This window comes from Struthio camelus, chromosome Z (assembly GCF_040807025.1).
Source record: "Struthio camelus isolate bStrCam1 chromosome Z, bStrCam1.hap1, whole genome shotgun sequence".
Classification (NCBI taxonomy): Eukaryota; Metazoa; Chordata; class Aves; order Struthioniformes; family Struthionidae; genus Struthio; species Struthio camelus.
In genome coordinates, this window is record NC_090982.1 from 38405160 (window position 1) to 38430947 (window position 25788).

Below are 25788 nucleotides of genomic sequence, written 5' to 3' on the forward strand. Positions count from 1 at the left end.
GCCCCCTTTCCACTTTGGTAACCTTTTGATATTGTGCCGTGATACAATGCTGGCTTGTACTACCAAGAATTGCTAGTGGCTTTCAACCCTGCAGGAGAGGGGTCATTTAAGGACAGATCACAACTAACTATAAGCTTCTTTCTATAGCTAGTCTATTTTATTCTTAACGTTACTTAAACTTAGATTTCTGTCTGTTAATGTTACTATGGTTATACTGACCTCTAGGGGTTTGCTTTTCGTCACAGAGTCTTTATCTTCTTTTGTTCCAGAACGGTGAAAGCAGTTTCCTGCTTCATTCGTGCCAAGTGGAACCATAATCTCACTCTTCTTGCATATCTTAGTTTCTTTAAAAAATAAGAAAAACATTAAATGAATACAAAAACGTCAAGACAGAAAACCACACACAGCCATGTTTGTAAGGACATCAGCTAAGATACAATGGTGCCTTCAAAGACGAAGAAAGCCTTGGACAAAATCTGTAGACGTTTTTAAGGACTGCCAGATACAATGTCTCATACGGACAATAAGAACTGTGTTAGTCTTAAATCTTTTTATCACATTCATCCTGCTTTATTCTTGAGAGTGACATCACTAATTTTTGTTCCATAGACCATTCCATTTTTATTCCATGTCCTTTCTGAGAATCATAAACATAATTGTTAGGAACAAGAACTTGGGCAGCTTTTCAGTGACGATTCACCTTTTGTTAGAGACACATGCATTTGTCACATACGAAGACAAATTAGTTTGGTTGCTTTAAATGATACAAATGCTTAAATAAAGCCTCTGAATTATGAAATTGATCTTTTGCATCAAAATGCTGCGCTCTAACAACACAAAGTCTTTTTAAAGGACTTTTGGCATTTTATGTAGTCTAGTGTGCATGCACAAAATATGAATTCAACAAAAACACGGTGGCCTTAGCGTCTCTCAGCAGCACAGATTTTCCAAGGAAAGTGTCCATTACATCGGCACTACAGCGGTAAGATTTTAGGTCAGTACATGCAAAAGTGAATGTTATACACACTGCTTGGAAATACACTGGGAGAGTCTTTAATTTCAGGATTGCATACAGACTCACACAATTCTATGTTTTTAATATGGACATGCATATAACCTCTTCAGTACCGTGCTCTACTCTATATTTGCCCAAATGAACAGACAATTGGAAACAATTCATCAAAACTATTAATTAATGCAATGCAATTTTCAACTAGTGCCATAGCTATAATCATAGCGGAACAGAACAAGGCCAAAAATTTACTGTCTAATTTTATAAAGCATCCTGGCTTCATGCCCAAAATGAAACAGTCCCAGCTTCTGCTTTTACTGATACATCTGGAATCACCAGATAATCAGGAAATCCGTAGGTGGAGAATGGGAAATCCTATATTTCTCACCTGATTTGATGAGGAATTCCACTGTGGAAAATCATATTATCTATCAACCAAGACTACATATAGTATATAAAAATAATTTTAAAAAGCTAAACTAGGATCAGAATAAAGAGCAGAAACAAGCAAGCAGATGAATTCTTAGCTGTCAGTTAAATTTAAATTTACTATAGAAGTACCATGGGATTCTTAGCTATTTCGTGAATCCCACATAAGATGGCCTCAGGCAATAATATCAGAGAACATATTACATCCAGGGAAGAATGCTGAATTCCAGTCCTTGACTGGACATGTCTCATTTTGCTCATCCAGTGCAAATTCCTGATCCTCCTCCTTAAGCTTCTATAGAAGCTGGTTTTAACTTACCTCATGTTTCTTTAGTCCCATATACACTGATTAATTTTCCTCTTAAATTTCATTGGGAGGGGGCCTTTCCCAGGCCTGTATTTACTTAATTTACTTAGCCTTTCTCTACTCCTTCCCCCTGCCAAATATCTTTCCCTTTTATAACAGATATCAGACATAGATAACTTTCCAAAGCTGCTCCTCTGTCTTTAATTGTTTTGTATTATACTTGGCATGATTCAGGCCTCAATCCTGCAAGGCTGGCATTTCTTTATCCTTAATCACTGCAAGCAGACTCGTTGATAGTGGGCAAACAAAGCTCAAGCAATAGTTCTATACAAGCCACTATTCCTATGCGAATATCAAATTATCATCCTAGGAATGGGGTGGACAATGTAGGGGCACTTCCCTTCCCAGGGACAGCAGGGATCCTGGGAGAATCTTCCCGACTCTGTCAAATTTAGGAGCCTCCATTGGCGAGTTGTTCCCTAACAGCCTGGTTCCAAAAAAGCAGGGCTGCTATATAAGTGCAAATGAGATTTTCTGATCTAAAAAGGACTACAGAAGAAGTCATTCTGCTTAGGTCCCAGTGCATTGGAGCAAACCAGAAATCAGGAAAAAAAAAGGTCAACCAAAAAAGTTGGCAGTTTTTACAGGGGTTCAGGGAGATTCATTTACAGAATGTCCAATTGATGGATGATCTGAAATGCAGAAACATGACTCAAGTTTCTCTATGACTGACAGTACAAGAGTAATAAGCAGGGACTCAGCCATGCAGAATCTCCATTTGACCAAAGGCCTATCAGACCTGCTATTATATTAAATAAAATAAACCCTTGTGCTTATCAAAAGGCTGAAATTAGAAAGCAGCACAAACGCTGCATACTTGAAATTCACTTGCAGTAATTTTTTTAAACTCTTCCTGTAAACATAAGAGGAATTTAGTGAGCAGTACTAAACATTATGTTGCTAGGTGCTGTCTAAAACTAAGTCTCTGTGCTGCTGTGGCCCAAATTAGAATTAGCAATGAGCAGTCACAACTTAATGAGCAGCTTGAAAGCTATTCTCCCTGACACAGTGAACTGCCTGGGGAGCTAAATGAAGAAATTGTGTAGTTTCACAGCTCCACCTTTAAAAGTGTGGGCTATTGACATACGACTAAAAAGTGATTGTTGCTGAATAATGGAATAAAACACAGCAAAGAAGAAAACCCTATAATCATAATACAGCAATAAAAATGCTTTAGATACGATCTGTATACCAAACTCATATTGTAGTATGATAAATACTAGCTTTGGTTTACTAAATAAATTAAATTTTTATATGGCCCACTTTGCTACGTAAGCAAAGTGCTTCACAGTCAATACTTATTAACCAGCTCCTCTAGTTAGTGACTGTTAGCAAAGCCAGCTCTGAGCAAAGCTGTGTACATTCAGCTTAATGAATTGAATGTACACAATGTCTAAGCTGACAAAAATGGACAAAGGCTGAGTCTTGAGAATTATTTCACTCTATGTGTCCTTAATCCTTTTTGAAATATAGAATACCTAGCATCACTGGTTTTCTTGCAGCAGTCAGTCTCCAGTCAGCCATGCCAAAGCTTGTATTTAAACTGTGTAGAATAAAACACAACTTTTTTGGAGAACTAGCCGTGGAAACAACCCTAGCAGGAGGCAAATATTGTATCGTACATGACATTGTGGCCAGTATGGCATTTCTAAATGAAAGATCCTCCCTGGGATCTGCAGGCACTGAATGAAACATAAGTTGTTGTCAGTGTAACCATGCTAATACCACCATGGGAACTGGCAAGAATCTGTTTCATTCAGCACCTGTGAAATATATAAAATGGAATGAATCAAAGGATATTTAGAATTACAATGCACTTGAAATAACATTTGTGAGACATCCGTATCTCAAGAGCTTTTATTGTAGCTCTTTACAACTACTTCTGTGTAGACTTTTTTTTTTTACTTGGATTGCTCATTATAAAATGGCTGCGCTATAATCACAAAGGCCATATTATTCTGTCCGCAATGTAGGAAACGCAATGGACCTAAACCTTGAAAGAAAGTGCCCCAGGAAATTTAATATTCAAATTTAAATCACATCTGAGTAATATCAATGCTACTTCAGTATATCTGTCAAGCTAAGAAGGATTCTCTCACTTTTTTGCTGGAAGACGTCCAAAATCTGAGTGTTAAAATGGTGTTAAATATGACAGAGAAAAGCCAACTGTGACAGAATTAAATTAGGGTCCACTACGGTGCTAGAAATTACTAGAGAGTTAAAATGAATGTGAAGTCCTTGCCATTAATAGTGACTAGTGCTAGGTGTTTGAGGGTTTGGGGGTGGGGCTGTGTTATTGCTGTTTTTTACAGATGAGCAGTAAATTAGCTGAATTTGCTTACCAAAATTCCTTCTAACAGGTTCACTGGAAAATCTTTCTACACTCTGCTAGGCTGTTAAAAAAATTGTTATGCTTCTCACAAGGTGCAATTGCATTTGATGGCATGGGAAGACATTCCTCTCAATACTGTGACCTCTGGATGTCATTTATTTTTAAAATTACTTTGTCATGCAAGCCTAATAAATCTCCTGCACTGAGAGTGAGACTCACACAGGTGGCTTTTCAGCTTATGCTGACTGTCAAGCTAGCTCAGTCATCCCCAGAAATACGTGGTGGCCTCCTTCCCATGGACCTACATGCAACGTGGCCTGATTCATGATCCACTAACCAGCTCTGAGTGGATTGTCGTAGAGCAGCCAGGTCTTGGAGCAGCACTGCTCTGTATTGCAGTTAAAAGCGAGCTATAGAGTGAGGGTTCATATCTGAAATGGCCAATGCTATGCGATGGCCTGATACCTTAGCCCTTTCCCAAAGTCATATGATCCGATCATCCCTGCTCCCTTCCTCTTCTCATTTGTCGGGTTACAAGTCTGAGTGTGATACCTCTCATATCAGGAAAGAAGAAATGCAACTGTGTACACTTGGTTTGAAAAGTCTTAACAAGGATACCTATCTAATATCAAGCATATTAACTCGATAAGTACTCTGCAGATGTGGTTGCCCGTGCCCAGAAAAAGTGACTTATCTGTGATGACATTATATAATAAAAGCAAAGATTCAGAACATAGTTAGAGTATTTTTCATATTTCATGGGGACAATGCAATAGTTAACTCACTGGTCATCTAAAGTCTGGACTGTCTTGGACAGAAGGTCGTAAAGAAGCAGCACTGCTATGTATTCATTATGTATATAACAGATATGTAGCAGCACAAATACCTTTTGCTTAGCTATTTTCTTACACAAATAGCAATCAGATGTACCAGCCATACATAAGCTCCTTCAGTTGTTTCCCAAGACTGCTTTAATATGAGGAACTCGGAGGAAACTCTGGCCTATAGGAAACAACACATATTCATCTATTGTTCAAACTGATCAAATCCCTTTTTTTACACTTCCAAATGGAATTTATCCCTTTAAATGTGTACCATCTTAATCTGCCAAATCTACCACATTAAACGTTAAAATCCTTCTCTCACATACTATTGTACCACACATCAAAGCATTCTGAACAGAAGCAATAGAGTCGTAACCTGCTTTTATTCACCCCCATCTTACGCAATTCACCTTTATAACTTCCTGCCAGTTGTATTTAACCTTTGATTTCACCACTGGAATATTTTCTGTAATAGCAGCCAAACCAAACAGCACAAGTACAGTAGAATCCTTTCCCATATCAGCTTAAATTTCATTCACTGAAACACATACTCCTTTTATTTTCAGAAAGTCTTTATTTTTGTGAATTTCTCAGTTCTTCTTGCCTATAGAGATCTGTCACATCTTATTAAGTATGCCAGAGAAACGAAGCCTCAGCTAAGAATGGCACTAATTCTCATACCGTCTTTGCAGCCCAAACCCTCAAAAGCTGTATCACACCCTTAGTAATATCAAGCTAGTTTTTGCCAAATTAAGTGTATTTGTAGAGCATTCTCAACGGGCCAGCACTATCTCAAGCATGGAAATCAAGCAAATGGGGCCCAAAACCAATCCCTAGTTTCTTAAGCCTATGACCAACAGCTAACAGGGAGGCTTTCCCTTCATTCCATAGAGGGGAGTCTTGGAGTACTGCAAACTTTAAAATTGGGCTGGTCCATTTGCAAAAATGAGACTAAAATATGAAAATCTCCCAAAAAGAGATGTAAAGGTGCAAAGTCTAATTTGAAATGTTGATACTTCTCAGCTGCTTAAGCTTTCACCCAAATGCAATTTATTGGACACTGGGTGTGTCAAATCCGTATTGATGTTTCTGTGGTAAATTAACATCAAATCAGATCAGAGTTAATAAGAGCCTACTTGTAGAGGGTGTGCATACGGGAGAGAACTGAGGGCTCTTTCTTTCTCTGAGCAGCAGAATTACTATGAGGTCTTTTTTGTCATGCTACCAGGGAAAAAATTTCTTGGCTTCTTTTGTTCTTACAGTGTTAAAAGAGGTTTGCTATGATGAGCAAATTCTATAGAAGGGTTCGCAGTTGCTTTAGTAGGCCTTGTCCCTGTAAAATATCCAAGCAAATGCCCCACTACGTCTTGATTCCCTTGCTTGTCTCTTCCACCTCCTTCATATATAATTTCTGTGACAGTAGTATACTTTATTGATGCACTAGAGAACTGATAGCAGAATATAGAGATTTTCCAAGCCAAGGCAACTGTATACTGATCTTGCAGGACCTTTTGTTAAAACACTATGTTAAAATAGGAAAAAAAACCAAAAAGAAAGAAAAAAACATTGCTATTATCATTCTAAAGACAACTCATAATGACTAATTCAACTAACATCTAATCAACACAAGGCATTAATTACCAGGTTCTTTGGATAAGGTAGCCTTTATGTAATTGTCTCAGATGAAAAAAGAAGACAATCATAAAAGTAACATATGTCAAAACTGTCATATTAAAAACAATTAAACATCTTCATTAATTGTTTTCTGTCTTCACTGGGAATTACAATACATGGTGGGACTGTCATCCATATTTAACACTGTAAGGATAAACACTTTAAGTGAAACACATGGGAACTGTAGGAGAAACTTTTAGTCCATTCAAATTCCTGCCTTGATGCTGTTTTAATTTGGTCATTGTTAATTTTCAAATACTTTACATCCATTAGATGATTATAAGCCAGTTTAATGTACAGATAACCACTGTTCAGGCTACTGAATTCAGGTAGTGAAGACAAATCCAACCTGTTCAGAAAAGCACAGGATCATTTAATACTGGTTAAATAAATCGTTCCTGTATGGATTTAACACTTCGTTATAGGAGACTGTGACCATGCAAATCACTGCAAAAGGATTCAGAAACTGATATATCTATTTTCTCATTTTCTCTTTTAATTCTGCAAACTGAAGAAATGTAGAAACTAACTTAACATGAGAAATGGTGAAAATAAACTTGAGTTCAAAATTTCTGCTGTTAATCTAAAATGACACAGTTAAGAAAGCTTTAGAATCATCTTAGCTCAACAATAATACTACTAAGGTTTTCAGGTAAAATCAAAAGCATTGCACTATACTTTCCGAAGTTCCTGGATGCATTCAGTTTGTCTTGTTCTCCTAAGTTATCTGCTGCGTTTGGTTAGACATTAATAAAAGTAGGGTAAGCAAACGTAAGTCATGATGAAGAGCAGCACTGTGTATTTACTTACACAATTTGATTCAAGAGCATTTTTAAGTATGCTATGTTTTCATAAATATTTTAATAGGCAGGCAAGCATTTAGCGCTACAGGAAACATATAAATATAGCTCTAAATTACTAAGATCACTTATGGATAGTCCCATTTATTTCTTTCCAAATGCAGTGTTCCAGTTCAATAATTTTCTTTTTTGCGGCTTTTGATGAGCAGGAAGAAGAAAGGTATCATGTATGTTTACTTCATCTTGAGGACTGTAGAACGATGGCATAACACCTGGCAACTCTTGAGCCCTTTCTTCTCTTCCTCGTCGTTATTTTGTATGTGTGGCACCTGCTGACTCAGTCAGCCTCCAGAATCACTGCTGGCACAACATTGAACAAAACAATAAAGAAAACAAATACACTGGAACACTAGCTTGGCTGCTGGCTGGCCAACGCATTAAATACACAAAGAGCAGCAATTTTGTCTGCACCCTGCAAAAGCTCAAGCATTTATCTCATCTAAACAAGACAATTTCTCTCTCTCTCACAGGCCCACACTTTTTAACTTAAACATGAGACATGCAAAATTAAGAAGCGTACGTATGACTCGCCTGAATTTTTATCACACACAGCCTCTGAAAGATCCTTTCCCATCCCTCCCTTTCTGAATGGGAGAGTCTGTTAATTTTATCTTCTACAATAGCGATATTAAAACATGACTTTAATTTCTTGTACCTGAAATGACAACCATTTTGGAGGAAGGGCCCTTCAGGACAGTAATTATTGCAGTAAAGCTAACTGTTGAGAAATCTCTTTGTTACATGTGTATAGCACTAGTGAGATTCGCGAAGCTTGTCAGGAGCCACCAGGCCTTACTACAATTGAAATAGTAAATGGGACTGAGGACTGTTTGGAGGCTTCAGAACTAGCAGAAAAGCAGGCTATTACCTTACAATAAGAACCTGAGAAGCAACATTACAGGGCAAGCAGATGTAAATCCTGTAAATTTAAAGCACTGCTATTTTCTTTTGCCTTAAAGTAAGTTGAATTGAATCTTTAGCTGAAACACAGCTGACATTCAGACTTCTTTAATGAGACTAGTCCTATTACAGGGAACTGAATGGAAGCCCTAAGTGTTATCTACTCTGCTATTGCCTTTCTCTCATAGTTTAAACAGAGTTTGGATTGCCCTGAACTAGAATGGCATTCAGCTAGCAGCTAGCCAACAACCTTACCAAGAGAGAAGTCACAGCTATTAGGCGGAGCCGGAATTAGCTGAGTTAACTGGAAAGACCTAGTTTAGGCAAGTCATGTTCACTGCCTTAAAACCTGTTTCAGTTGTCACATCCACCTGGGAAACTCAATACTTAACCTTGGGAGAGACCTTCTGTATTTGGGAAAAGTCCTTGAGAGAATCCCCTGTAAAAATATGCAGCTCCAGTTTCAGCCCATTATAATACTGCTAGTTTTCCAACTCTTCAGTGAAAACAAGGCAAGTGACATTTCTGAAGCGAAAGCACAAAAATCCCAAGAGCATGTCATAACACAGTAGCTATGGTATGTTCCTCAGGGGGACTATGAGAGCCATCTTTACCCTGCCTGGAAGACAAATAATCTAGAAACTGTTAATGTGTTCGGACCTGCATAAGCCTACCAACAGGAGACTAGTTACAGAAATCTATATATTCCTTCAAACTCTTACATGCGGTCAAGTCTTGAAATCTATACAGTTTATTAATGTCAATTGCTTTTGTCTGATCAGTATCTGTATGATTTTAAACAGATTCATGATGTCCCCAAATTAATGGGACCACACTTTAATACGCATACCTGGTTGAATCAAGGCTTACAAACAGAACAGGTCTAGTCTTGACCACCTGAAAGACATTTTTATGCCTTTCTCTCACATAAAAAGAACTACTTCAGCTTGAACTAATTGCTTCTTTACCTTGAATTGGAAAGGACTAGTCTGCAAAGTGTTCTTGGCAAAAACTTATTGCCAGGTCAACAGAACCTAGGCTGGATGATCCTCTGAGTACCTTGCAGATCATCTATTTGTCAAGGGTCCTCCCTAAACAGTGCTGGAAGGATCTTCAGCAGGAGTCTTGCTTAAGGCTGGAACATGACATGGACCAAGAGGTTTGTGTTGCAGACTTTGGTGACCTAGCCTGTTTGGCCAGTGGCACTTACAAGGATGTCTCTTCCAGGAAGCTTATCTCATTTTCCCACTTTCCTCACATAATACAAAAAGCTGTTTCTATAGAAAGTCTTTACAGGAAGAAAACAGATTTATTTAACACAGTTCTAGGCCAGCTGTTCTGTTTGCAGGAGTGAAAAGGGAGAGATGATGAGGAGGCAAATCAAAGGCTGACGAAAGCCAAGTTCTTCATGGGCTGCAGCATGTGGTATATTGAATTTGGCATCAGCTTTAGAGGTTTCACCACGAGAAAAGTATATGCTTTTGGAGAAAGCACAATTTGTTTGGGCACCCATTAAGCACTAGCAAAATAATCATTAAATAAGCAGCAAGAAAACTAATAGTTGGTTGAATAGCAATGTCAACAGAAGTTAGTGGAATAAAGAATAATACTGGGTGGGAAAGTAACTGATAGCAAAACATATAGAAAATCAGATAATATTTAGTATAGAAATACCCAACGTATTTTTTGCAAATATCAGTACAATTAATGTTTTCTCTGTTTTCTGACAAGTTGTCTACTGTGCTGCAATGATAACATGTCTTGGGCTGTTTCTACAATTCTTTACAAATAGGAAAATACCTACTGACTTTATTGTGGAATTACGTATGTCCCAAAAGGCAGTGGATGAGAATCAAGGCCTTCACAGTGCTAGCAGTGAAATTAACTCTTCTTTCCTTTCACATCTCCGTTTTAAACAGAGCCTACAGATGGCAAAGAATACTCTTTTCTCACTTTAGCAAAATCTTTTGGACAATATTTTGAAGTGTCTAACATGAAAGTCAGCTGCTCCAGGTCTTAGCTATGGCACCAAGAGGAAGTTCCACTTTAATAGCCTCTAATGCTGATGAAAGGGGTAGGGTTTCTTTCTGAGAAATACATAGCCTTTCATCAGCAGCCTCATAATTGCTTGGATAGCATTCGTCATACTGCTTGGGGTTACCAATCTAGCGTAAGTTAATTGAAACACTGCTGGAGGGTCTGTCATGTCAAAAACTCCAAGTGTTGAGACAGAAAGACGAGTCTGCATCAGGCACTTTCTACCTGCTTGGGACTCTGGGACTGAATCTGTTTTGCTAAGACAATGAAGAACCATTGAACTGTTTTGCTGAACAAAATGTTTCCAGACAATTCAGTAAATGATATAGGAGTCATAGGAAAAATACAGAACTAAGTTGCATGTGGTTTAATCTCCAAGGATTATTACAGTTCCTACTTTGTTTATTGATAAGTTTTTTTAGTATTAAGAAGGAAGGGAAATGTCTGTAAATTGGTCTCTCCTGTTCAAAATAAACTGTGATGAGCCTCATATGGACCTTTTTTCTTTTTTTTTTTCCCCTCAAAGTGCTCTGTAGTTGCATGTCACTGTTAGGACACCACATTAGTAAGCCAAAGGATGAAGGACATGAACACTCCCCCACAAGTTTATTAATAACAGATAGGCTTCCCTAAAAAGACTTCAATGTACATCCAGAGGATAAACTTTCTCAATATAGAGGAACAAAGGACCAATTATTAGAATAAATACTGAAAAGAAATTTAATTCATTTATTGGCAAATATATATAGAGAAGGACACTTTATCCAGGAGCATTCAAAGGAAAGAATACAATGGCAGAACTAAAATACTGTATAAGTTAAAAATATCTATTGTCTTTTCAGCTGAAGTGGGAAACTAACCTAAAAGGTCAGGACACTGGCAAAGGTTGTTGTATTATTGTGTACATTCCTGTTTTAATGTAAGATTTATTGATCTCTGTTTGTCTGGGTCCAGCATATAGGGTAACAAGTCAGGCAGCGTTGCCGATACTTTGCAGCCAAACAAGTTCTTCTAGCCTCACCTAATTCTTTTCCAGTGATTAAATTTTTAAGAGAAGGAAGGTTGTGTATCTACAGTCTTGGTAACCCTTTCCCATCTAAATGACATTTTAAAACTTGCTAGAGCTCAAAGAATTTGAATCAAGTCCATCATCAGAATGATAAATACAGATTAAGCTACTGTGCTGAACTCATGTCTAACACAGTCTCTGACACCTGGATTTGCTGAGAGCAATAGGACTAGTTAAAAGATGTCACATAAAATGGTTATGTTTTCATGTGAATGGGTCTTATTATACAGTATGCTATGGAGTAGTGGCAAAGGTCTACCATGACAAGCAACCATCTTATAATGTTCTTTGGATAGTAGAAAAGCATAAAGTGTTATTAATCTTATTTAACAGACCCTTTAGGCATATAAGCATAGAACAACTTCCCCGAACCTTCCATAAAGGCTCTACTGTTCCTGCATTTAAGTCTGTCTTTAATCATGCTGTATCACAGTGAACTGAGTTGAAGGGTAACAGAAACTACCATTGTACCCATTTCCTTAACAATTTTATTGCAAATTCCTCTAATAGTGAGTAACTGTGAAACTCTGAATGCAACCTTTTGCATATAGTGAGGACTGCTGCAAATAAGGACTTGTAATAATTTGTGACAGTGATAGAGTTTAAGTCTAATGTCACAAGACAAAAAGGGGCTTTGATTTGATTTACTCCTGATTTCTTTGAGACTAAAAAACTTCTTGTTTCTAAGAGAAGAATGGCAGCAATCAGAAAGAGGTTTAAAACCAACAGCACCAGTAGTTTATTGGACACTTCGGCGGAATGGATGGAGGATAGAGACTTTCCTTCTTGGTTTAAGCTAGCAGAGATCAAAAGTAATTACTACAGCCCAATCCAGTAAAGCACTTGAGCGTGTGTTGCACTTTAAGAATGTAAATAGTTCAGTTTAATGGAACTTGCATTCTTCAGATGACATAAATGCATAAGCACTTTGTTGGAGTAAAGAAGATGTTGCTTATCCATCATGTTGACAAAAAGGGGAAAGTTATGGTTGTCTCACACAGCAAAAATGCTAACCTCGCACTTTTAATCAACAATGGAAAAGTCACGGCTGTGTTCTACTTAAACTACACATCAAAAGATATTTATAAATCAAATAGATCTATTTTTAATTGCAATAGAAGATTTCACTAAGATCCGTGTAGTATTTAGTATCATAACACTATTAAAAATCCCTAGTTAAGCTCCCATACTCTATTAACTGTGAAATATAAACAGAGAGTGAAGTTCAAAGTCTATTTAAGCCTTGTTAATGGGGGACATACAACAAGAACTTTTTATTAAATAATCCCCAAAGTAATAGTCCTCGATCCTGATACAGGACAATAGCAAAATCCATTACATAATATTTATACAACAGGACTTAAAGTACTAACCCTATTTGCCAAGAAAAAGGAAAGAATGAGGGGAAAAAGGGAGTGGAAAAGGGAGAAAAGTCACAGTGTCTACACTTCAATAAATCGGCGACTTCTTAGAAAACTAGCTGCTAAAGACTGTTTAGAGGTGACAGACCAACTCCCACTGAAATCAGCAGAGGACTCTTAATGTTTTCAGAAGGAACTGGACCAAGCTCTTTGCGAAAATCCTACAGGATTATTAACAGATGCTGTTACACCACTTGCTCAATGCAGCCTGGCCCCTACATTTTGTTGCTTTTAATTTGTTCCAGAGATTCTGCCAGTGGCTGCTGAGCATTTGCCAAGGAGGAACTCCGCAGAAAGAGCAATGCTGGAGTCAGAGGTAGGGAGAGCAAAGGTCAGATATTGTAGTAATACTGTAATGGGATGTAGGGATGTAGGCCCATCCAGCAAAGATACACTGCTACCACCAGGAAGCAGTTGCCTACACACATACCATGCACGCTAACTCACGTTAACTTTGCCTTTTCTTCCTACAGTTTGGGACAATCATCTGTATCCACAGAGTCAACTTTTAAAACCCAGATTCCTCATAAGTCTAGTACTACTTGTAAAAAGGACTTTAAGCTACACTTAGAATAATTAACTGTGGTTGGATTGGTTTGCTTGATTTTTTGATTTCAGTTGAAAAGAAAAGAAAGAAAAGAAATGGGCTACTCAAAATTAAGAACCTGTAAAGGCCACAAGTCCTTCCTCATCCACTTCTGCTGCCTCCTCCCGGTCACATGCGCCTTTGCTCCAGCTTTTCATTGCATGATGGGGCTTGCCCCTGCCATGGGGAAGTTTGCATATTAACACAAACCAACATATACCCTGTACACAGTCCCAGAGAAGTGGGCTTAATACTGCAGGCACTGCTATTTCTGCGCTGAGGTGAATTTAGTTTGAAAGGTGTGGCAGCTATAGGTGGCCAGTTCTTCTCTTCCCCCATCCTCCTTTCTTCCGCTAGCAGAGCTGAACAGCAGTTATAGCTGTTATTTGATAAAGATTTCCTCGTATTTTGCTCTGCTCACTGTTTGCTCAGCTGTAATGATGGTTAGCCAAAGACAGTCTTTGTATTCTGTAGTCCAGTGAGAAGCTATGGGAATAATTTTTTTCATTCGGTTAACACAGCTGGAGATACTGCCCTTTCCTCTTCTCATCCTCTGATAAAACTCTCATATCTAAGTGAAGCAGCACTGCAAACCAGGCTAACTGATCTCACCGGCTGGGTAATACAGTGGGATACGGCTCTGCTTTCATTCAGTCAAGCATGCAGTAAAGATGCAGGATAGATCATTCAAGTATTAACAGATTTTCAGTGCCTTCTCACAATTTCCCCCTCTTGAACAAGCAAAAAACTACTCCCACCAGTTATTGCAAAAGAATCATAAAAGAATCATCTTACTAAAGCACAGACATCTATACAATATTCTCCACACATCGTAGCGACATAGCATGTAAATTCAGATAACTCAGGCTTGTCCTTTGTGTTAGGTACAGCCATACAAAACAAAGTAGTAGCTGCCCAGAGTAACTCTGAGGCAAACATATATTCACAGTCCGATGGCTCAAACACCCACTGGTAGACCAGGGCAGATTTATCACAGTGATTAAGTTGCACTTGCAATAATGTCTATGTCAAATGATGAAGGGCCAGGTTTTAGGGGAAGCTAGCGTATGCTACCCAGCCCTCCCAAATTCTAACAAAAGCTTCCTTTTATCAAATGTCAGCAGTGCTCCAACTATGTTTAAGAGGAGTGTTTCACAATAGCATGCTGCTATCTTCAAGCAGCGCAGCAATGGTTTGGCAACTCCATGACAGCCAAACCAGACAGTTCGGAATTTCCTCATTACAGCATCATGGCTCTTTATATTTAACAAGTCATGGGGTACACAGTTCCACATCTGAAAACAAACAGAACCTCTTAAGCAAACTACAGCATAAAAAGGTGTGTGAGAGACATAAAGGAAGTACAAATCTGAAACCCGAAATGAGAGGCCCTTAGCACAAAGCTGTATTCTGTACTTTTTTTCCTCCACTAAGCCTACTACAAACTGAAACTTCGTTTTTCCTCCAGAAGTGCTTTTTATAGCAAGGAAAGGAAAATATATTAGCTACCTTCTGTAAAATACTTGGGGGGACAAAACTCTGTAGTTTTTGGCATAATATAGGTAGGTGAGTTCAACTATCGCTGTAGAGATTGCGTTGGATATAACGTTAAATTGCCTAGGTACGTCAAGGTAAAAGTGACAATGCTTTATCTCTGAAAAAATCCTTGTGGATTTTAGTAACTCACGTTAATTATCCCACCATAAGAAAATTTATTCAGTGAAATGATCAATGAAAAAGGCTTCCTTTCCACTAAAAGCACGTGCATTTCCAAGTCAAGAGAGGATCCATATATTTTGAACATATTTGCAAGTAACGTCAATCCAGACGGAACATGGCCTAGTGCACCCTGTATGTCTCTTTGCCTGAGACGCTTGCTTAACAGCCAGTGGTAATAGAAGAGAATTATATGTAGCACTCCACACGTTTAATTAAATAATCTCCTGAGCATTTCTGCATGACTGACATTCTGGCAAAGCAATGGTTTTAGCACTCTACTAATTAAATCAAAAGACTCCAATACAAAAACGAATAACCTGCCTGAAGAAATGAGCAAAGAAGCAGAAGTAAATACTGACATAAATTACATGATAGACCATATCAAACTCATCCAGCAAAGGCAAATGTAAGGGTCATTATAGCTCTGCACTAGAGCCCTTTGCAGTGATCAGCTAAAAGAAAATGAAGTCCTTGGCCTCTCCCGATATGACTTAATGATAAAAACAGAGAGGGATAAAGAAAAAAACTGCTGACTCCATTGCTGCACTGTAGGTCAAAGAAATTTGAAAAAGCAAAGATTCTAGAGCTTTTCTGCAAGGTAGATAATTGTCCAGACCTTTTGCCTTTTCTTTATATTTTCTTGGTCCTCTTAACAATATAAATGGTCAATGCACTATAGGAAACGGTGGGTTGGAAGAACAATCGTACACATCCAGCCCTGATTTCAGGACACATTCATTCCCTAACTCAACTGATCTGTGTCTTGGAAGTAGCTCACTTCTGCTGTAACTGTGTTTAAAGTGAAGTAACAAGAGCATGAGTTGGGAAAGTACCAGGTTTTCTCTCCCTCAAGCGAGGCTTTCAACAGCCAAGCAACACCTCTGACTGCTTTCTTGTAACCATTCCTGATCAGAGCAGGCTGATAGCTAAAGCAGTTTGAAAGAAGACTATGTATATCCACCACTGCTCTTATTCTTATTATTACCATATCATTGCCTTGAAGTTATAGTCTTCGACCTTGATTGTGGCTATAATATTACACAAACGCAGAACCAAAAACCACTTACCACTTCCTACTTTAATTAGAGATGCAAACTTTATAGGCTTCATCTATGGATAAAAAGTTTTTTCAGGACGCCTGGTTAAACTGATTTTTATCTGGGAAAAGCCTTTATTTGCACTCCTTACATGCAGTCCCACATTCAGCATCCTCCAAACTAATATTATTACCAAAGCACACAAAATAATGCGAATCCCATCATTCTAGTTAGGACAGTTTCAGTAGCACTCCGTCCTAAAGGAAGAACTCCCTTCTTTCCAAAGTAGTCCACTGAGCCATTTTAACTGCGTACTAGGTAAGTTTCTTTGAGCTGCTGCTGAATCCAGTTTATAAATTAATCTCCAACATTTCAGGCCATTTCCTGGCTTCTGGGGTCCTCCCCTTTGGATACCAATGAGATGGGAGATTCTGTCCTTCAGACATTCCAATATCTGGTGCTAAACACCTTCTCCACTCCTCTCTAAGTTACAAGATCAGTAGTAGGTTACTTGCACTAACCATGCCCTTTAAAACAGAGCAAAAGGCATGGCGTAAACACTGTTCATGTAAAGCAGTAGAGTAAGAAAATAAATCTAGAATCTATTGCACATAAATGTGCTAAAGGAAACAAAATGGTGCATTTGCAAGCACTTTTTCAAAATTTCTCAAACTAAAACACAGTAACAATTCCACATACTGCAACTTGAATTAGTGGCTAAGAGCCCCCTTCTCCCCAATCCACACGGAATCTAAAGAAGCACAGCAGAGAAGCTTAACCTTCAGAGAAGAAAGGTTAAAAAAAACCCAGATTGTTAAGGAACTGAGAACTGCATCTAATTTGCATATAAATTTTCACATGCATTGCAGATAAATCTAATCCAAGCAAAACAGAATGCTATTTATAGGGTATTGAAGCAGTATCTAGCTCACTACAGATCATACAGAAAAGTGAAAAATCCTTTTCTGGGTGCAAAGGAGAAGAGTTGAAAGATTTCAGTTGAAATTTGAAAGCAGATTCTGGAAGTCAAAGCTTTCTACCTGACATAGTGGAAAGGATGGAGAAGAAGGAAGAGTGGGGACTGCAGTTTTTGTTTGTTTGTTTTGCTATTGAAAAAAAAAAGTCCTCTTTGCTAATCCGGGAGTTTGCCGAACCAAACTATGATGCTTTGTTTCAGTTTGACATTAATCTGTGACCTGATGAGTTTATACAGTATTTCTGGCAAGCAGTAGTTCAAATTGTATTTTCTTATTCTTCTCTTTTAAGGGTCTTATTCCTGATCGGCCCCTCTATGACACACTGTGGCACACTACAACAGTTAAACCAAAAAGGAATTACAGTGCAGCATGAGAGCTATGACCACACAGAGAACCCATTGTGGGGATTTTTCTGCAGATAATTTTGATCACATTCTGATGTAAAACCAGTCAATTCTGCTCCTAATCTGTACAACGCTGGGAATCCTATTATAGTTCTCCTTATTGAACATTCACTGAAAAATGTGAAGTTCATTTCCGTGTACGACAGAAAAGGAATTTGCCCTCAGGACCTCAGAGAATTTTTTGATGTGACAAAAGACCATGGGGGTACAATCTATAAGCATCTCAAAACGTCATTCTTCTCAGAGAGAACACCTTTCTGTCTCTGAAGTGAGAAATTCTGTGAAAAATATCCTGCCTTTATATCTCAGAATGGCATACTTTCATTTATCTTCTGGATGAATAACCCACGGAAATGAAAGGAGATAGCTACCTGCCTTTCAGAAGGATGATAGACCTGAGCAATATAGTCTGCATTAAAAAATCCTACTATCCAGACTTTGATGCTTTTCATTCAGAACTTTGCATATAACAGAATTTCAAAAATGTATGTTGCCATAATATTATGCCAATATATTTGATGCTAGCCATATCCATCTCAGTTTAAAATTTGTGTAGCGTTTGACAATTTCATTAAAGTACCGATGCATGTTATAAAGCAGTTGAGTGTGTGTGTACAATTGTACAGAAGTAGCAACTTCAGAGTATGGAGTATGGAGGAAATAAAAATTCAGTACTTTAAGATGATGTGCAGTCATATGGTTAGTTTAGCCTCAGAGTCTTCATATTAAATGTTAGCTAATGAAAAACATTGTATCTGTTTTACAAAGATTACAAAGATTGTAGAAATACCAAAAAGAATTAAATTCTATAATTCTATTTTATTCATTCAAAAAATAAAATTGAAAAGGCAATAACTGGAATGGTTACTACAATTATGGTAATAGAGTAATTACAAGTATGCATCATTCTACACACTAAAACCAAAAATACAAAAGCAAAATTGTTATCAAAGTTCAGAGGCTAAGACCTAACAAATTTGCATGTGAGAATAAGATCTAGATGTTTATGCTTGGGTGCCTTAAAATAGGCAACTAAAATCTACTTCTAGGCACTGAAATACATGCTGTAATTTTAAGTGCCATGTATCTGAAGCTGCCACTGATTGTAATGGATTTGCTTCTATCTTTTACTAGTAAAATGAGAACCAGCCCCAAAGAGGTGCTTTTGAAAAATGCTTTAAGATTCAGCCAGCTCCGAGTTTATGAAATTCTGTGAAAATTCTACTATCTTTCCGAAGGAGGGAGGTTGAATTTTGAAGTGTTTCTTGTTTTCTGCCTAGAGATTGCCATGTGTAGGGAGGTGAAGACATACCTTCTGATGGTTATATCATTGGGCAAATGTTGAACTTCAGCATGTTGCTGAAACTGAAGTGATTTTAGCCCCTCTCCTGTATCATATGCTACTTTAAATACACTACCTATTGCTGCGTAAGCAGCCCCCTCTTCCCATGTTGCAAGTCTTCTCAGTCCTGAACTAGGTCTCTTCTTTGTAAAGGTAAGCAAGTATAAAGTGCTGTGAATAAGTAATCCATTTATTGATATTTAGGCTTAGTAAAAGCTTACAAGGTTTTGGCGGGGCTTTTTGTTTGTTTGTTTGTTCTAGAAACCATCCAGTTATTTACCACAGCAGAGCTGAATGAATGGTAGAAAAAAGCCCTGAATATTTAGTTTAATTTGAAAATGTAATTCATTTTCATTATATATATGACCTTCAAAGACTTCAGATTTGTAAGAGGTTAGATCAGGATGTATGAGAGGAAACAGCTTTGTGCAACTCTCATGTTGGGTTTAAACTATCACCTTCAGAACTAGTTCAATGCAAATCTAAAAGAAACCTTAAAAATAATTATTCAAAACATTGTCTAAAAATTCATTATTTATGAGAACGTTATTTATTTGGACTGCTTAAAATTTTTTTAAATATTTAACCGATTACTGTGAAATGAGCACTTTTTTCCTGATTCTCCCGTGCTCCAGACTCTTTCTTAGGGTTTTCATTTCTAGGACCACTGAGGTTCCTAGGTGCCAAAGTATGTTTCTCCTTTTAAATGATATGGCTGACAAAAATAAATCAGTATACCATATTAAAGCAGGAAAATACTTTTACAACATATAGATCAGATAGAAATGTGAGGGAAAAAATGTCCTGATCCTGTCGTAAAATTGTACTGCACACACAATATATGATCTTTGAACATACAAACAGTAAAGAAAGCAATAAGCCTTTATTGTCATGATAAAACTTCAAAGTGTGTTTTGTACCAAACACTTTCACACTTCGGAGTGTTTGAAGCATGCCAGTCATCTAGACAGAGCTGATTCCCAGAGTCACTATACTGATAGTATGATAGACTACGGTGGCCAGATAAGGCCTCAGTTCTTGTAAACCTTCCTTTACAATTCATTGGCCTCACAAGGAGTATTTAAACCAAGAAGGAATGTCAGTCTGGGACCAGGTGCAACTTTCACTAGGTTTGATTCATTTTGCAGTGAAGTTGCCATGTAAATCACTCGGTGAGGAAAGGCTTTCAGAACCCACCCACCCTGAGAGCTCATAACGAAAATATTCCCTAGTAAAGTGATAAAGAACCACAGATTGCGCATATTCCTGTGAAGAAAAGGAATATATCCTAATGACACAGGGCAAGCTGTTCAGTGTATTAATAAATGAGCTGAGAAAATGGTGATACTGAAGTGACAAAGTTTTCTCATTAAGCTAAGTTAAAAATAAAAAATAAAAATAAAATATGGAGAAGTACAGGAGGAAAAGGGTGACCGGGCAACTAAATAGCAGAGGAAATTCAGTGTAGATAAATGTCAAGTGATGCACAGGAAAAAAGCAATACTAAATTTATATGTACCGCGAGTGGCTGCAAGTTGACTAATACTACTGAGGAATCTGATTTTAACTTTATAACATATAGTTCTGTGAAAACATTACATCAATTCTCAATAAGAGAAAAACAAAGCAGTAACCAAATAGGGGAAAGAAAAGAAGATCTCATTGTCTTACTTTATCAAATGCAGTGCATACTGTACCTACAGTTTGAACACTGTGTGCATTTCTTATGACTTAAAGATCTTACCCCCCTTAAAGGGATATAGCAGAACCAAAGATTGTGCAGAAAGGGGCAAGAGGATGATCAAAGATACAGAAGAGTTGCTCTGTATAGATATTTTAGCTTGGAAGTAAATGACTGAGGAGGGATATAGTAAAGGTCTATTAAACTATGCCTTAAACAGAAAAGGCAAATAAGGGATGATTACTTACTGTCTCTCCTAATACAATAATGAATAGGCATTAAATGCAGTGATGAAGTACTTAGTCAAAAATAGGTATGTTTTTTTACACAACATGCAGTTAAACTGAAGAAATCACTGCCATAGCATGTTGTGCACCCCAAAAGATTATTCTAAAGAGAAATTAGACAAATTGATGGGAAAAATTTCTCAGGACTATTAAACTAAAAGACAATACCTTTCATGGTACATCTGAGAAATCTACGCTTTAGGGGTCTATTACCGGTAGCTGGGAAACACTGGAGAAATATAGCTACAACATGCTATTGTACTTATCCCCAAGCACCTCCAATGGTGACTGCTAAGCACGGGACACTGGACTAGATAAGCCTTTGATCTGATACAGGACAGTCATTATTTTTTGTCCTAACAGAGTGATAACAATGCCACTGAGGATACAGTGACTTTCATAGAGCTTTGCAATGTGGCAGACCACAGATGTTCACGCTCAGCGGCAGATCAGCTGAATTAGCACAGCAATGAAGACACGACCCCTGAGAATTTGATGAAAGCTTCATCTGAGAACTCCCCCATAGACCAGCTATAGAGGGACTGCTTACACATACAAGGTCAGACGCGAACTTTAATAACCAAACAGTGATGTTACAGAGTGCATGTTATATAACACTGTTGCTCAGTTTTAAATCAATTATAAATAAATAAAAGAGAATGTCAACAGAATGGAAGATGGTTCCAGAGGCTAACTAAATGCTATTATTGTCCCATAATGTCATGGAACAATGCTATTCTGCTCTTCAGAAAATATCAAAACAGCCAAAACTAGCCTACAGCAACGCAAAGGCAAGAACTTTGCACAATGTGTTCAGTTAAAACACACTGAAATGTCACAAAAGACCCTCACCATAATTTGAGCCAAGCCAGTGACTTTTAAACCCAGTTACGGCAACTATGATACGTTTTTTATGAGTGATGTTACTAGAAGAGAGTTACACTAGAGAGAGTAGCCAGCATCATTGATACTCTGGCTATGTCTAAGTTAGCAAGAAATTTGGCACAATAGGAGCTGAGCAGTAGCTCAAAGCAGTTGGAGCTGAGACCCCTGCATCTACATGCTATGGAGTCTGGGAGTTTTATTTTAGCCTAGATTTACTCTGGCCCTCTGGACTGAACATTCTTACTATATACATGACCCAAAGCTGTCCAAAGGGTCAATAGCTGGTCTGAATCTCTACGTCCCAATAAGAGGTTGGGGCGCACCTTAGGCATAACGTATGCGTCAGTTCCCTCTGGAAAGAATCTGGTTTGTGCATACTAGAGCCACTTGTGAATAAAACCAATGTGCGGTATAGGTGGGTACCACCAGGGGATTCACTTTATTACTGCTCCACTCTTCACACTACTGCTCCAAAGCAAAATGCTAATGCAGATGTTCATTCTTCTGCCAGCATGCAGCAGAACAGTCAGAATACGATATGTTATATGGAAACTATTTTAATCTGGTCATTAAACCAGCTGAAGAATTGTACTGGATGATTGACCAGTTAAAGATGGTATTGGTTTAGTTTCAGTTTTCTAACACTGAGGATTTTAAGTTAGAACATACTTCTTCACATTTATATAGCTTAAAAATTTAAAATCTAAAATTATATTATTTTTAACAACTGCGTAACTATAAACTTCAGAATAGCCATGTACCAACCAGTCAATTAAATACCTTCTATTACATCTTAGGGATGGAACACCTGACCAGGAGGATTAAATACTGTCTGATGGAGGTATTTGATCACTGATGCAACAGAGTGGCAGGAAATGGAAGTGAGGATATGATGGGAAGAAATGATGGATAACTATTTTTTTTAGTTCCCATATGAACAACTATTACCACATATGGAACAAAGGAAAAAAGTGCCGGCGCTTTGGAACCTTCTTCTTGGAAGACAGCAGACCAACTCCTGTCCAAGGGAACGATGAACAGTACCTATCACACGAAACTGCCTAATGATAGTCTGAAGACAATAGTGTAGGAAATCAAAAATAACACAGAGAAAGTTTGAATGAGAATCCATCTACTAAGATTTGGACAGTTCACTCACAGGTGTAACAAAGCTGATAAAGCAGGAAAATACTGTGTATAAATACACCCTTACCATATAACACCAGCTACAGAGCAATCAAATTTTCCACAGTAAGTAATATTTCAAGGAACATAAATCTGTATGAAAACCATTTAAAATACAGCTCCTTTTTGATGTTATATTTTATCAATGGGGAAGCTGAGATAAAGCATCACACTGAATTACACAGGCCACGTGGCTCTGTGAAGACTAGGACAACTGTAATTGAAAAGAATGGCACAACTGTACAAACATTGGCAAGGAGTAGAAAGTGAACAGTAAGGCTGAAGTTTTTTCATGTTGGGAAAGTAAGTGTGAACATAGCTAGGGAGATTATCAAAGGTGCCATTGACCCTGCAAGTCAGGCAATTTAAATCCTCTTCCGCCTCTGACTTTAGAGGGCAACATTTTCTCCCTACAGAGCAAAGATAATAGTACATATGCAAAACACTCAGAGATCAAGTAATGAAGCCATTGCAAAATTGCTATGATGTGAGGAAGAGCAACAACCCCAGCCTATGGTTTCAGAAATATCTGCAACACTCAGGGGCTTAGAACTAAGTAAGCGCTTTCAGATGGTAGCCACTATGGTTGTTGTCAGGTCAAAAAGGGAGTGATAACACATCATGGGAGTCCTGTCACCATTTTATTCTACATCACATTGTTTGTTCCAAAATTTCCAACACTTGTAGATGATCTTCTATCTGGTGAGGAAAGAGTCCTTCTGTAGCCTGTATGATATATATACTTCTGGGCTTTCCCCCCCCCCCCGCCTTTTTTTCTTTCTAAACTCAACTTTTCATAGTTATGAAAAAACACTTTACTTCCTGAGGGTTTTGCTGTACTTCCAGGCAAACACAACAGTGTTTTTTTTTTTTTTGAATTGCCAATTCCCCTTGCTTAAAACCCAGACCATTTGAAAATAAGACGACTACAGGAAGTCCTAGCTATTTTGTCTGTGTATTTCTTCTTGTTTTCAGTTTTGGAGACAATGCTGGGTTGCTTGAGGGAAAGATGTTGACTAAGTGGTATTCATGAACCAAATGATACCCAGGACTGCTGGATGAAGATGGGGCTATAAATAGGTGTGCCTGCGGAAAAGAAAAAAAGGACTTAATGTACCAAAGTCTGCTCTTTGCTACAGCATATGACTCTTGAGTTACTAGACTCTTGAGTTACTTTGGCATTCCTCCAAGCTTAACTGATGTAGCCTGAGCAGACTTCACCTCACAGTAATTAGCTGGATTTCTCTAAATGTACAATCCAAGGGAACGCACAGTCAAATCTGAGTAGGAACGCTTATTTTCCACAACTCTTCTATGCCAATTTGGGAGGAATATAGGATCTATGAAACCTATGGCATTCTAATTTTCCAATAGGGCACATTTGAAAGACTTTCCACTATCAGCTGTAATATCGCATGTCCTTATAACATATTGAATTTGCATTTGCTGAAAACTAAGGCATGGTGATGGGCCAGAAACTTAATGACAATAACATAGTATCTCCTGAGATCTTTTCCAACTGTCTGTACTACACTTTTATCTATTAGAAAGTTTTGTTTAAAAAAAACAAAAAAGATAACGAAGAAAGGAGAAGGCAGTGGAGGAAATTCCTTTGTACTGCTGAAGTGTTTTTAATGGTACGGAAAAGTTTTTCCGTCTTCTCCTTTATAGCCAGCGCTTGCTGTAGTAAACAAACATCTTCCTCATTTCTTTCTCTCTCATGTGCAGGTGTTTTATGTATGTGATATCAGCTAATAGAAGTCATGTTCCTGCACCTCTTTTCAGACTGTCCAACGACCATGATTAACCCAGTTCTCAAATGAGTTTCCTTTTTGTAGTCTAATAAACAATGCTTCTTTTTTTGCTCACTATAAGAAGCACATTTACTTTTTAGTTTTATTACATTGTGAAGCTAAAAAGAGAGTATACTACCCTTTCTGATTCAGCAGGTAGCAAGCTATATTTCATCTCAGACTTCAAAAAAATCATAGTTCATTTTTACTTTATTGTTTATCAAACACAGAAATTAAATTGAAAATGCTTTATGCTACTGTGAATCTAAGGATTTGAATGGATTTTCAGGAAAAAAATATCCTAGTTAAATGTAATTGCTTACCTTGATTCAAAGCAAGCTGTCTCCATGCTTTGACTAAGATTCAGCATACTATTAAGTTTTCAGTGTAGGGGCCTGATTTAGCTTCATTAATGTCAGCACTAATGATTGACTGATACCACTGAAAACAATCTCTGATGCTGCAGCAGTTGGGCCTGCCTGTTTTAGCAAGAGTGTGATTCATAGTTATGCCAGAAAAGGCCTGCTGTAGTTATAGTAGCTTTAATGAGTTGAACATTTTGCATATTTATATATAGATTATTAGGTAAGTTTAAAAAAAATGGAAACTTACATGATCTTCAAACTATTTCCATGAAACTTTCAGTTCTTCATTTAATCTCTTTATATACTGAAAAGACAAAAAAAGTAATGACTTCTTACCAAATGATAACATTATTTTGTCTGTACACATTTTCTATCAAAATTTGCTTAGGCACAACCCCTTCATTACAATTTAACAAACATACAGTATATTTCTTGAAAGTTAAGGTTTTTACATCCATTTGCACTGTGTGCAGGTTTTATTGTGAAAACTACTTTATATTTTTAAAAGATCCCCAGAAATTTTTAAATACTATTCCAGCTTAACAGATGGGTAAAGCAAAGTCAGAGTTGCTAAAATTACACAGATTACAGGTAACAGAGCA

At 37.6% G+C, this 25788-nt stretch overlaps 1 long non-coding RNA gene across 1 annotated transcript; it reads right to left on the reverse strand.

The window, feature by feature from the left end:
• On the reverse strand, window positions 1-25490 carry LOC138064464 (uncharacterized). The gene is made up of 3 exons (XR_011137721.1): window positions 25434-25490; window positions 220-344; window positions 1-88 (listed from the first exon to the last, which is right to left on the reverse strand). It is a non-coding gene; the product is annotated as an uncharacterized lncRNA (long non-coding RNA).
• Between the last annotated feature and the right edge of the window lie 298 nt (window positions 25491-25788).